The 14,727-nt window shown below is 39.7% G+C and overlaps 1 long non-coding RNA gene across 1 annotated transcript; it reads left to right on the top strand.

Moving 5' to 3' along the window:
• The first annotated feature begins 298 nt into the window (after nt 1–298).
• LOC135309465 (uncharacterized) lies at nt 299–14,070 on the top strand. Its single transcript, XR_010369729.1, has 3 exons — nt 299–390; nt 10,832–10,938; nt 13,033–14,070. It is a non-coding gene; the product is annotated as an uncharacterized LOC135309465 (long non-coding RNA).
• The last annotated feature ends 657 nt before the right edge of the window (nt 14,071–14,727 follow it).

The raw sequence follows: 14,727 nt of genomic DNA, 5'->3' as shown, positions 1-14,727 counted from the left end.
CCCCCCACAGCTCTCACAACCCTGAGCCCCTCACAGCCCCTCACAGCTCTCACAGCCCTGAGCCCCCCTCACCATGAGCCCCCCACAGCCCTGAGCCCCTCACAGCCCTCAAATCCCTGAGCCCCCCACAGCCCTGAGCCCCTCACAGCCCTCACAGCCCTGAGGCCCCCACAGCTCCCCCAAAGCCCTCACAGCCCTCACAGCCCTGAGCCCCTCACAGCCCTGAGCTCCTCACACCCTGAGCCCCCCAAAACCTTGAGGCCCCCACAGCCCTCACAGCCCTGAGCCCCCCGCAGCCCTGAGCCCCACACAGCCCTCACAGCCCCGAACTCCCGAGCTTCCATCATGCGTCCAGCCCGGCTCCTTCGCTCTGCTCAGGGACTCTCCCAGGTATGACATTATTTATATCATTTATGTTTATATTATACCCGTGCGGCAGAAATGAGTGAGCCCATTATTGTGGTGAAACTGCTTTCTTCTAATGGGAAAGCCCTGACAGAGCTTTTGGACTCTCTTCTAGTTAGCTTGCAAAGGTCCAAAGAGCTTCAGCTCCATTAATGCTGAAATACCTTTTTTTTGCTTTGTCTGACTACAAGCCACAGCAATAAGCCTCAGGTCTGCCAGACTTGTGAAGGAGTTCCACTTGGGAAAGCTCTAGAGCCTTCACAGGGAGAGGGGAAGAGCAATGAAGAGGGAGGCTGGATCTTAACTCTGTTTTTTTTTCTCTCAGCTAGATTTATGGGAGCTTGTTTACACCAACCTTCACCAGAGAAAGTCAGCCTGTGGCATGGGAGGCTGTGAATTTTACATAACTTCTCTGCACCAATTTCCAACCATATACTCTGTCAGAGTGCCTCAAAAAAACCACCCACATAACAATACTGCTCCCTAAAAGTGTACATTCAGAGCATTACTGTGGAAAAGCATGTGGCTTGGCTTACTGCACAGCAAATTTCCCACATAGGCAAGCCCTCTGTCTGAGAGAAAGAAGACAATTGGGGCATAAATCTTTTAAAAGTGTAAAATGATAGCTGTCTTGGCAATGGCAGATCTGATAAAGTGTATTCCACCTGGTGTGGAAAGGCAGCATATGGCCAGAGTAATCTGCAGTTCAATCAGAAATTCAAGGATTTAAGTCCCAGCCTGGAAGGATTTCTTGTCACTGTCTCTCCTCAGCCCTGTCTATGGATAAGTCTGTTCATGTGGCATGAGGCAAAGAAAGGAAATGTTGTTCTGTGGGTGTGCTCTGGGTATGAGGAACGCTGGGCTCGGCTGAACTTTACAGAAATTTCCTTTCAGATCTGCTGTGCTGCAGGGAAACCTGAACAGTGGTTCCTGTCTGCAACTCACCTCCCAGATCTAAAACATCTCCAAATGGGTACACCAAAGCTTTCTTCCCTAGAACCCACAACTATTATAACACCTTTAATTACTGAGAATTGCTCAAAGTTGTAATTTTCTAAGTTGCTACGTCCATGAATAGATATAAGTGTTGAGTACAGACAATATCTGTAAGTACCTCTTCTAGCTTTATTCCTCCTGGAAGATCTGAGAAAGGTTCTCTGGTGGTTTTTTTCATATAGTTATAAACTTTTTCTATTTTAGCTTTGCGTAATTTTTCTTTTGATTAGACAAAGTTTACAGAGGAATCCACAAGTTAGTATGTGACTGGAGTGTTGGTACAGGCAATCTGTGAATTTCTCTTTTCATAACCATATTGAAAGGGTCTACCCAAACTTCCACGTAAACCAGACACAGGCTGTGATTAAGTTCTGCTGAGGAAGATTGAATGTTCCTTCTGGGAATTTGAAAAGGCAATTTTAATGGAGTAAGGAAAATCTCTCTGAAATCAATACAGGAAAAAGAGGCTGACAGTTTTGTTATTCATTGTCTTCTAGTTAAAAACTGTTTAAGAGTATTCCAGATACTTCCTAAAATTGGGGGAGCTATTGATAAAGTTTATGCTTCATGTTTATGTTTAGTGAACCTAAAGATAGCTTTCTGCTAGTATTTCTCAGAAGAGAGGTGACCTTCAGCAAAGAACTACATGTGTGCACACTTTAATCCAGGCCCCAGGGGCAGACACTTCACAGCTCAAAGCTTGACCTCTTTGTGCTTTATCCTGGGACTGAGGTAAACCTTAATTCATTGATTTTAGATGATCCTAAATGGACTGTAGGAATATGTTCACTGCTCTTAGTTCAGGGTTTCATAATGGGACCAGCTTTCAGGTCCCATTGCTGCAAGGGTCTGTGCTGAAATACTGACCAAGATCTCTGTGCCTTTACTGGAGCAGAACCAGGCCAGCACATCTGTGACCCAAAGATGCTTGAAGGCCTCATGCTCTCCTGCAAGCAGGAGAAGAAATAATCTATTACCGAAAGAAATTGTGGCAATCCAGAATAAACTTCCCACTGCTGAAGTGAGATGTAGGAGAAGCTGCCTTTCCTCCCATATTGCTCTTGACCCAGTGACAGGGTTTATAAATCCCAGAGCATGGGGGCTCTGTGCAGCTGGAACAGGAAGGGTCACTAATTTTCTCCCCTCCCTGTTTGGATGCAGGATCTCTGTACCTATCTAGATGTGTAAATTTCTTTACATTTTGTAACACCTTAGAGCAGAGGGACCTGCAGTACTTTTGTGTGAAGAGAAGTACTCCAATAAGAAAATAATCTTATGAGGGTAGACAAATCCATACACCTTTCCTAAATTAAAAATAAACTAAAAAACCCACAAAAAACCCCCCCAAAAATAAAAAAACCCCAAAACCAAAACAAAAAAACTAAACCCAAACTAATGTGAATAAACACCATTTTTGGCTGCAGTTTAAAGATAGCTGGAGTCAGTCTCTAGGAAATCAGCTTCTGCATTTTGAAAAAGTATTAGGCCAAAGACAATCTTCTGTCACTACTACTTAATCTTACCCCTCCAAAGGTCATTCAGTGGTACCACAAAGTTTTCGGCATGCCATTAAAAATGGAGAAAAAATGTTCTTATATGGTGATAGCATAATGAAACACAACCTTCCACTGGCCAGTGGGACTCTCAAGGCAGAGATATGTGGGGGTTTTATAGTGTTTGTGAAGGATACTTTATGTTCTGTAACATATGGTATTGTTGTTACCCTTTTGATTTGTAGTTTTGGGCAGACACATTCTCATAACCTCTGCGCCTTCGGCTTTGGAGGTCCTAAAGCTGCTATTGTTCAGTCAGTTTCCAAGCTCAAGAAGAATGTTTTCTTCATAAAGAACATGTTAAATATTACCAGAATTTCAGCATCAGTTTTATATTTCAGGCATATGATTTGGCGTGTTCTACAGATGACGGAACATAGCTTTTAAGTTATGATTTAATTTAGTTTTTTTAAATTAAAAAAGCAGCTGTTTCTCTACATATGAAATATGAGTCCTCTGTAACTTCACTTACATAAGCATTGTTTTCAAGGTATAACATATTGGATAACCTAAGAGCAGAATAAGGATTCAGCTGGATTCAGTCTAAGATCTGTCTAGCTGCTTCCTACCACTGAGTGAGTGCAAGGCTCGGGTAAGCTTGACAAATCATTGTCAGTCGCTTGGATAAAGTTTATTTCTCTCTCTTCACAGTTATCATTCTTCTGCCAGACATACCTGCCTTCTTAGCTGAGTAGAGTCTGCACATTGGTAATTAGATTTATGGGAGTTTTGGTGGTGGAATGAGTTTCAGCCATGGGTAAACTGAAGGATTGCAAAGGGGAAGGCATATCCTTTGGATTATATTCCAAATACCACCTATGCTGGTGGTATTCTCTGCTCCTAATGCAGAGAAAAGAATGCAAGATCTCTTTTATGGTGTATTTTAAGAAGGGAAGGAGCTAGTGTGTGATATTGTGAAGAACGTAAGATTCCCCTCATGTTTATGCAAGGCTGACAGTTTGGTAAACCACACAGCATAGACTGCAGGATTACATATGGACACCTTTACTGGTGCCTTGATTTTTTCAAATGACGTGAAGTCTTTCTGGCTTTGCACAGAATTTGGCATTAGATTTTTTCCTAATATTTCTTGTGGTTTTGTTTGTCCCTTTTTCATTTGTGCTTTCATGAATTTGTAAAAAACAGTGAATAAGTTGGCTGTATAATATTCTAAGAAGAATGCAGACAGGATACCTAAATGTTTGCTAATAGCTGTGTTGCAGGCAGTGCAGTGCCTTTGTGGCATGAGAAGTCTTCTTTCTAGGAGTGTGGGAAAAAGAAATGTCTTAGGATTGAGTTTTTCCACACTGGACTAAACAGCTGTAACTCTGATAATAACAGCCACTAAAAATTGTTCTTCTCATTCAGTATCTCTTTTGCTATTAGTCAGGAGCAGTTGTGGTGCAGTGGGGAACCAGTGCTTCAGGATTTCTGAACAGGAAGGGAAAGAGGTCCATTTTTCATGCACCTATCTGCTCTCAGGTTTTCACTCATGTCTCTTCTTGGGGCATCCTATGAGGCAGTGATAAAATGAATGTCCCTGACATTTCCTGCACCTCATTCCAGATATTGCACATCATTTATATGCAGTCTAACAATGCAATAATTTTTCTAACATATTGTGGGTAGCTGAAATATGTGGTACTACTTGTATGAGGACAAAACTTTAGTTTAAACCTTTATGCTGTGTTGGGTTTTTTTAAAAATCAGATTCAATATGCACCTTAGATGAGATCTTCACACACTTTTCCAGGCTCAGACAGGTCATGAGCATAATTGCTGTGCCAGTGTCAATTGTGATGGTTGCTCATCCTTGGTTTCATAGTTCAGTACCAAGGGAAGTCTGGGGTAATAACAACTTGGGTAAAAGGCCTCTTCCTATCCCCACCTCCTATTAAATCACCAAATCAAAATAGTTGATTGAGAGGATCATGGTCCACAATTACTTCCAGCAGTCTTTTAAAAATTATTTCTTTCATGGAATTAGATGATAAAGATGCTTGAGATGATTTTTTGAGCTCAAGAGCTTCAATATAAACAATTTCATTGTTTTGCTCTTAAAATGTCATTAAAATTTTTCTTAAATAAAGTAGCTAATCCCATGGGATAAGGCAATAATATTACATCAGCAGATCAAAATTTCATTTATCAAATATTTGAGTAAAATATTTAGCTATTATTTGTCTCTTCCAGTTTATTGTTTTCAAATTATTTGCTGAATTCGATCTGAATTTTTAAATATTTCTATGCCTGGTCACAACATTACATTTCCTGATCTGTATAGTATTTTTTCTGAAAAATTTTACCCCGCTGTGTTGGAAATGCCTCATGTGAATTTAAAGCACTGGCAAAAGTGGGGTTTGCATAAAGAGTTAGGTTAATGCTTCACATAGGGAATCTCCACCAAGAAATTCAGCTAAGAAAAGTGGAGTTGTTAATGCAAAGACTTTCACTGGGAAAAGTTAGGGATAGAATGAAAGCAATAAATCAGTGGTTTAAATCAAGGCTAGAAGTCCATAAATTCCTTTTTCAGCAGTAGGTTAAACTGTCAGGTTTAACAAAAGCTCAGAGCTCTTGCTGGTCCTCATTCTGCACGTGCTGTTGCTACCAGGTGTCCTGCTCCCTTCTGGGACCTGCCCCCCAAGGATACGGGTCTGCCTGGGACCTCACCAAGGTGGGGGCATGCCTCAGACATGGCATTTGTGTGGATGTTTCCAGTGCTGCTGTGCAAGCCCTTTGATAATAAATACCAAGCCTGACAAGATTTTCCATCATCATGTGTGATAGGCTCAGTGTAAGTGTCTCATTCTGGAATTACCATTCTGAATTTTTTTCTTGAATGGTCTGAATAAAAAGTCACGTAATTATTAATATATAAATGTCTCAATAGAAATGACATGTTTATATATTTGTGCATTTGTATATTTTTATAAATTATACATTGAATATGTACTTATTTCTCACTATTTTATCTGATTTTTGATTTGAAAAAAGATCGCCAAGATGTACAGCTATAAACCACATTTTTTATTTTTCAGGTAAATTACTTGAATTGTTCTATTCCTTCAAACAATCTTTCAGTATAAGCTTTATCACTTTTCACTTTACCAGCTGCTGCTGTGCTGTCCTTGTCACAAGTCTCTCAGTGTATCCTACACAAATCCTTCTTTTCAGCTTTTATAGTCCAGTCATCAAATTAACTTTGGATCATAATGTTTCTTGGGACAGCAGCAGCTCTGTGGAACACATGCTGACTAATCAGCTGCTCATCAAAAAGGGCAAGAAAGACTATAGGAATTTCAGGGCACTGGGGAACTTCATCAGAGTGTGTTTGTGTGAGGCTTACAAGGACCAAAAATGGGCTATTGCTAGAAATCAGAGGAGATCAGAGTGGGCTAATACAGTTCATGAGTCCATTTTTGTGGACAGCACCCACACCACCACTCTGGCAGCTGTTTTGCCTGATGGGACTTGCACCCTGTGTGTAAAACAAGCCCCTCTCTAAGCTGTTACTTGCTATTCCTCCTGATTGCTGCAATTGTTGAGTGTGGTGAGTGTATTGAAACTCTGCCATTGAGGATCCACAAGTTATTTTCAGAACTGAAATAACAGTAGCAGCAGAACTGGGAGCTGCACTAGGTCCTACAGGCTGCTTGAAAAGGAAAGTTAAAAGTCCCTTGAAAAGGAAAGTTAATTTTAGGTGTTGCAAATGCCTTCTGTGGGGCATCTGCTCGGCAGAAATTTCCTCTGCAGTTCTCAAAGTCTGGCTTAGGTTAATAAATCTCTGCCTCTCTTTGGCTGCAGACATTTGGCATTTTACAGCTGCAGAAGGTAGAGAAAGTTACATCTTGTATAGTAAGATAATTCTAGGGCAACACCAAGGAGTACATAAACTTCTTAATGCTTGATGCTCTCTTGTAAGTAGTAGAGTGTGTTATTTGATTACAAAACAAAGACTCAGAGTGCAGAAAGAGTGAGAACTGAGAAAACTGAGTGGACAGAAAGGAAACAGATTTCTTTGCAGAGGAGACTGGGGAGATGTAAGGAAAGCTGTATGTGTGTACATGATTTGTGGCTGTTACTGAAGCTACAGAGTGGCCTAAATCAGATTCTAGAAACTGATTTATTTTATACCACTGATAAATGTACTTAAATAATATTGATTCAAGATATTTTCTTATTTTAATGGGTTTTGTGTATATCCAGTTTGAAATGCTGAACAAAGTTATAAAAATGTCTTATCAAGTTTATGTACTTCTAAATTGTGATTAATTTGATTTACAAAAACAAAGTCTAAAAAGAATGGGAACATTCATAACCCAACGATTTAGTGCAAAACATAAAATTACTGGCAAAATAATACAGTTATGTGTTTGAAAAGTGTAAGGAATAAGTTCCAATGATGCCATAAATTCCAGGAAAATATTTTAGGAACTACAACATAGAAATTTATTGAGGCTTGGCTAGAATAATGATTTCTCCTTGGGCAACAAAGCACTTTATAGCTTTAAATCTATGGATTAGTATCAAAGCTGATTTTATCAGAGGGGCTTCTTTTAGATTTATATGTAATTTCCCAAATTTAAAATATTAAAATAGCAGGCAAATTAACAATTATTTTACACTTAAAATGTAATAATTTAAATTAAAATTTAAGCAGCTTATATTGTGCACAATTAATTTGCGAGGTACAAAGGCTCAGCAAGACAATTCTCATTTTTCCTGCTGCATTGATGTCAGGACCCCTTCTATCAGTGTTCTGTTCAGTTCTCCAGGCAAACTTGATAGAGGGTGGGTTTGATAGAATTGTCAGATAGTTTGGAGGGTCTCAATTCAAACTCTAATAAAAGGCACACCTATGTAAGCAAGAGAGCTACAAAAGAAAATTGCTATCCCTGATTGCCATGAGCTGGGACAAACGGAGGTTCCGTTCCACTGCCTTCCAGGTCCATTTTCCCTTATGGACTACAGAGATGCTCTCCCGAATCCCTTCTTAGGAGAGCAAAGACAGGAGTGTGGAAGATCTGACCAGTTTTATTGTCCTCTGTGTAATTCTGCAAGATCTTTTCCCTTCTCTAGTGGCTTGGGGTGTTTTTGTGCTCAGGCAGAGCTGTGATGCCCAGGATTTATTAATATAACCAAGGTTTAGCACTGCTGAACCTTTAATTCAGGTGAGCCATGGCCAGAGATAGGGATGTTCAAAGGCAGAGGGCTGCACTGCTGAGATCTTCACGTTGATCATTTCTGTAATGCTCTAAGTGGGTGGAGGTTTAAGTGACTGTCAGGTTAATAAAACTTGATGTTCCTGCCTTAAGGATTTTACTGTCCAAAGTTCAGTTGCACATTATGAACCAGATTCAAGGACCTTTGAATTCAATTAAAATTTTTCTATTCATGTCCCAGTTGCTGAAAAACATTTGAGCTGTGCCTTGCAGGGCCATGACTGGGAGTATTGCTGGGAGAGGCAGAGGGGGCATTGTCCCATTCATCTTCCAAGCAGATGATCCTTGAATACACCCTGACACCTGCCACCCTTACAGGTGTTCCAGAGACCCTGTGGCTCGGCCCTTCCTGGCTGAAGCTTGATCTGCATGAATTTGTGAAGCCCTTCAGGGCAGAGGGAGGATATTTTGTGCCTGCCATGTGTCTGCTGAAGTGTGCTTTCCTGTGCTGGAATGATAAAGAGTGCATCATCTTAGGTGTCTTGCAGCTCATGACACCTGCAGGACTCTGTCCATTGCCTACTTCCCACAGAAATCGTGGTAAAATTGTGGGGATGGCAAATTGGCATTGGAGTGCTGCAGAGATACATCAACACCAGCATTAAGCTGTGGGGCCTCTCTGAGGGTTTCAGTCCCACTGGAGCAGCACAGGACTCAGGGCATGCTTGAGAATCTGTTCAAGGACAGGAATAAGTGTTTGAGTCTTGCTGCTGCAGGAATAATGCTGGTAAAATTGTATGTATATATATATATCCATAATGCTCTGTCCCACTGCTTCAAAACACAGTGTGCTTTCACCACACATCTCTGGCACAGGGCTCACTTGAAGCTTGTGTTTGCAGCTAATGCAAAGATCTGTGCAGGCAGTGTGGCTGCAATGCAGTAAACAGCCTGCAGAGCTGCAAACTCCCTGTCTGAGCTGGCTGCCTTGTCATTTAACAGCTTAGTTTTAGGGTAATTCAGATCGGAAGCTGGAGTTAAGAATCAGATTTACTCCATTTGGTAGTGGAAATGTTGGTCTGGGATCTGCTTTTATCTGTCCAGCGTTTCTAGTCTTCAATATGGGTTACTCATATTTGGCCAGGAACTGAAGTGGTTTCATTGTGGCTATGTGAGAGAGGAAAAATAAATCAAAGTGCCTAATTCTGAAGGAAGCAGCCTATTCTCTTGTGAGAAGTCTTCTCTCTCTTTCAAGAAGCCTTTGCTTTCATGTAGAGAATCATCCCAGAGTTCTGGCAAACTGAGTGAGGTTTTTCTGGGTTATTTTCTGGGGAAAAGGCCAATAATGCAATTTAAAACTGCACAGAGTCCAAATCTTATTTTTATCTAAATCTCCCAAAAGTGTTGTTTTTTGCATTCATGTCACTTAATAATTTAGTCCTGATCTTCCAGTCTGTCTTTATTTTCTGTCCCATTTTGGGGTTTCAAATACACTCCCTTTTCCTCAAACATCCTGTCACATAGCAGAGGTGTAACTATATCCACCATCTTAACTCCAGGTGGCTGGAAACTGATTCTGCATAAATTAGAGAGAAAAACTACATTCTTCTCTTCTTTGCCCCAAATTAGACTTATAGCCCATAAACCTTGCTAGAATTAAGCCTGCTTCTACCTCCTCTTTAACAGTTCTCTATAATTAATATTAACATTTAAAAAAAATGGTTTTCAGCCATCATTGGCTCTTATTTACTTTACCTTCCTCTGTAATTTTCAAGGCCCAGATTTCAGTATAACCTGCTGGAAGCAAGAGAACTAAACAACCCCACACTCCTGAACAACCTGATTAAAAATGTGATGTAGCGGATTTCAATTACAGAAATAGAATCTAAAGAAGAGGTCACACTCCCATTACCACACAAAACTTAACTTTGTGTCACGTAGCACAAACACATAGAGAAAATGTTTCTCCTTAAATACAGCTTTTGTTAATGAATATCTGAAGGTGACTGGAGCTATTGCAGCAGAAGCACCTGCTCCAACAGCTGGATACTCCTAGGTTGGTGAGGATGGAGACTATACTGCCATGGCAGCCTGCTTAAGCCTTTGGTTTAGAATGATATGAATCAGTATGATTTGATTAACCTCAGTGGAATTTTTAAGTTCTGTCCCTTTACTTGTGCATTTCCAGTTATTTCATGCAAAGTGTACCATTAGAAACAAAAACCCAAATTTACAGAAATTTGGGCTGTAATGTTTCTGTAAAGCCTTCACTCTTTAAGGACAGAAGCAGGTCATTTCCCAGATTCAGCTGACAGGAGCTGACATACATTTTGTGCTTGCAACTGGTTTTGTCTCTACACAGAATATTATGCAGTGAGATCAAATCTCATCAATAACTGCAATTGTTGGTCTTGTGAGAATTCCTCCATTCTGGTACTGAAACTTCTAAGAGTCATTAGTTAGGATTTGCAGCTCTGAATCCTGATGAAATCTCAAACCAGCTTCACTGTCAGACTTCTAGTCTGAAATTGGTGCACTCCAAGCTCACACAAAGCAGCTATAAAAAATAGGTGACCCCATACAATTCTTTTCAGTTTCCAGACAGAAAAACTACTTTCTTTCTATTCATACTCATATATTATTCCTGTAGCACTGAAGAGACTTGTTTGCCAGGAAAAGTAGTACTGAATTATTTCCAATGTGCCTTTTTTCTAGGATACAACAACGGAGCAAAGTGAAAGGGGTCACTGTGACCAGGGCTCACTACCTTTTGGAAAAAGCAGCATGATTGTCCAGCTGATCCATGGGTTAATTTGAGAAAGGTACAGCAGCCATCATCATTGTACAATATTGCTGTCATTAATACACCAGCAAATATATTTGCTCTCAAAATTTCTTCAATCTTTCATAAGTGCTTATTCTTTGCTATGAAGTCAGCCCTGCTAGGTGAACCCAGCACAAACCAAGTGACAACTTTCTAGGTTTCTATTTTTCTACATTGCAAGTCCAGATAGTTTTTGATTTAAAAAGAGTATCCATCATTAGCCAAAAAGAAAAGGCTTGTGGGAGTATTGTCTTCATGTGTTATTATTTTTACAAAATGCATTACAAGTTTGATATCTACTGTCAGGGATGAGATAAACAAAAGATGAGTGCAATATGCTCTTGCCCAGGGTGAGCTTGCTGCAATACTCGTCAATTTTAAGAGTTTTTCATGGCTCCTAAACTGCTTTCTGAAATGTTAAAGGTCTCACTAATCTTATCAGGTCATTGATTACCACCTGCTGAGCACAACAAAGACCCAAAGAATGTGCATTACCTTCAATACACATCAGTGGTTTTACTCTCTACTTCACTCTAAAATTATCCTGCTTCTTTAAAAGGTGTGAATATTGAAATTACCTTGTTCAAAATGTTTGTTGTGGTGGGGGGTGGTGATAGTCAGCATCTGTTTCAGCATCGTGCCAGGTGATAGAGCACACTGGTGTGACAGCAGCTGTGGGATCCTGAGTGCCAGGGATCCAACAGTTACCCACTTGATGACAATGGCCAGCACAAGAGAAGTTTCCATGGAGCCTCATCCCTTTCCTTTAGCTATCAGTCTCCTGAAACAAAGCTGTAAAGACAGCGTTTGTTGCTGGGAAAGATGTGGAAAAGATTTTCTTCTGCACTGGAGTAGGAGCGCAGAAGATTTCCTCATTTATATAGTATATTATATAATAATATGCATAATATATTGTTATATATTATCATATCATGTCACGTAGATATTATTATAAAAAATGAGGTGTGAATTAGGAAAATATGTTGGTTTTCAATGCTGAAAATTGAACCATATGAGATGCTTCAAAAGCTCCAAGTATAAATCTTCCTTATACAGACATCAAAGCAGCAGGACTGGAAGAAGCCCCAGGGGTTTTGTGGAGCTGAGTTTTGACTAAAGATGGGTACAACTAATATGGGTCAAAGCTTGCATTCAGTGGATAAACTCTCAGATTGTCAATTTATTCCTATTTACTGGCCTGCCAAAATTTGGCAGGAGATACCAAGAAAATATCTATTATGATGCTTTTAGAATTTCCTGTTCTGGTTCATCTTGGATGTGCTCCAAGATCAGCTTTCTTGTGATATTTTGGCACTACTTTTTCATTTCTCAGTTATTTGTACTTTGACATTCCTTTTTCACTAGCTGAAGCCTGAACTAAAACCTCTGTAGAGGAGGTGGTAGCACGAGGCTGGCTGAGTTGGACATTGAGGTTAGAAAAGAGCTTGAGCAGTGGGAGATAAAGGAATGTACTGCTTTAATCAGAGTGATATCAGCTGAGGAAACGGGACTGGGATAGTCTCACAGCAACAGCAAAGTCTGGGAGGAAACCACAGTGTAAGATTTTGGTTTTGTATCCAAAATACTGACGGAGATTTAACCACAGGGCATTCTGTTAGACACTGAGCACCTCTGAGCAAGCTAATCTGCAGCTCCTGACATCTGGAACAATCTTTCTATGTCTCTCTGATTCTCCATTTCTCTTTAAATATTTGAAAACATTCTCTTCCCCCCATCCCATATCCCTGGAGTTCTCTGCTCTCTCTACAGTTAGCATTAATTGTTGTCTAAAATCCCCATTATGCAACTGGGATTTGGTATATGTTGGTTTGCACTTACACCTTGGCTGGGCCTGTGTGAGCAGTAAAACATTGGGACGTTCACAGTCTGTATCATGCAATTCAGATTAGATACTGGGGCAAATCCACAGAAGCAAAAGTACTGCTGTAAAGCACTTTTTTTCAGGAGTGCTGTATTGGCACCAAGGATTCAAGCCCTGGGTCTTGTTAGTGGAATAATGGTAAGCCAAAGCCTCAGTGCAACAGGTAACAAATATCAGCCTGTTTAGGTTCTTTCTACTTTTTCCATCTAGACATTCCTCAGAGTCCAAGAACCTTCTCCAGACCTTCCTCAGCTAAGAAGGAATCAGAAGACAGAGCTGGCTCTGTGCTGTGTTTCAGCAGGCATGCCTACAAACAAGCACCTCCTCTCCCTGCTCCATACTGTGTGGATCACTGCTAACTGGCAGATTGGATTGAAGAGAATTCTTCCAGATGCTGCTAGTTAGTGTCACAAGTGACACTTCACTAGTGTCAGTGATGTTTTTGTGAAGCAGCTTCCAAATCGCGAACTTCTTCCATGATACATGTTGAGCTGATGACAGACATTTTGAACTTTGTTTTTTGGGGTGAGGTTTGTGGCAGAGGCAGGTGGTTTCTGTCTGGGAAATCTATTCATGCACTAGGAGCACTTAGAAAATGCAAGCCCTTCTGCAGCTATGCCTGGCCCACTGGCTAACACTGCTGGCTGTGGCAGGGCACCATGAATCTCAGGGTTTTAAAGCCACATTTCCATTTCACAGTCCTTGGGATTTCATCTTTGAATTCTACCAGGAAATCCATACACTGATCTCACTTTTGGCACTGTTAAACTCTGAGCCATTTACTTGGCCAAAGTAGGAGTGACAAAAGGACAGTAAAAGAAGCTGTTAATATAAGCAGTATTTTAGCTATTTAAATTTAATAAAGGATGTCAAACAAAACAACATCTTAGTGCAAAGTTTTGCTTCTGTAACAGATTAGGAAAATGTAGGTTTTAATGATGTTGACCAAGCACAGTTCTTAGGACTTGTTCCATTGCTCCCTGAAGATACTGGAAAGACTCTCACTGACTTTAATAAGATCAGTCCCAGAATGATGAAGGAAGCATTTTGTGAGGATTAATTCTTTTACTTCTAGAACTTTCCCCTCAGTAAGGATTCCCTCTGAACACAGAGTTAATGGACCATTTTCTTCCTTCTATAGCTTTAAAAAAGATAACTTAAGAAAAGATTAATTTGGGAATACTTGTGGAGTTACCTGAAATTCTAACAAATCAATGAAGAACTTCATTCTGTATTATCTCCTGTTCCTCATCTACAAATACCTTTAAAATAACCAAAAAAACCCTGAAGATATTTATTTTTTAAATAGATTGATTATTTGCAATTAAAAGAAAGTATACTAATTTAAAAAAATATTTTAAAAATAATGGTTGAGTTGTGTCTTTAAATCATTAGTGTATTGCTGTTCTTTTTTTTCTTCTTCCAATGAAATGACAAACAGTGACATAAGAACAAAATAACAGTCCGATCTTTGTGTTTTCTAATGAATAATAAAGTGTTTTTAACCTCTTTAGGGATTTAACACCACGTTAATCCTTTAATCCCCAGAAAAACCAATTTTGTTGACATGAAAAGGGGATATTTAACTTCATCCAATTAATTTTCTTCCTTGGAGATACCATGATTATGAAGATTAGATTGAGCAGATTCATTAGAATAACCTTATTTTGTACAAAGTGGTAGTTTTACCAATAGATAATTGTATCAGAAAAGAAAATTTTACATCACAATTATACTTAATTTTCCTCACTATAAGAAAAGCCAATACTTTGAAATGCAGAAAATTCTGCCACTTTTTTAATACTCAGGTGTTAGATATTGGATCTTCTTTTTAACCATATTTGACAAGAAATGGAAAAGAGCAGAATACTCACTACTTTGCCTGTCTTTGCTCTCTGACTTCCA

This window comes from Passer domesticus, chromosome 10, assembly GCF_036417665.1.
Source record: "Passer domesticus isolate bPasDom1 chromosome 10, bPasDom1.hap1, whole genome shotgun sequence".
Taxonomy (NCBI): Eukaryota; Metazoa; Chordata; class Aves; order Passeriformes; family Passeridae; genus Passer; species Passer domesticus.
Note: the sequence above shows the minus strand (reverse complement) of the source record. Positions and strands in the feature narration are given on the sequence as shown.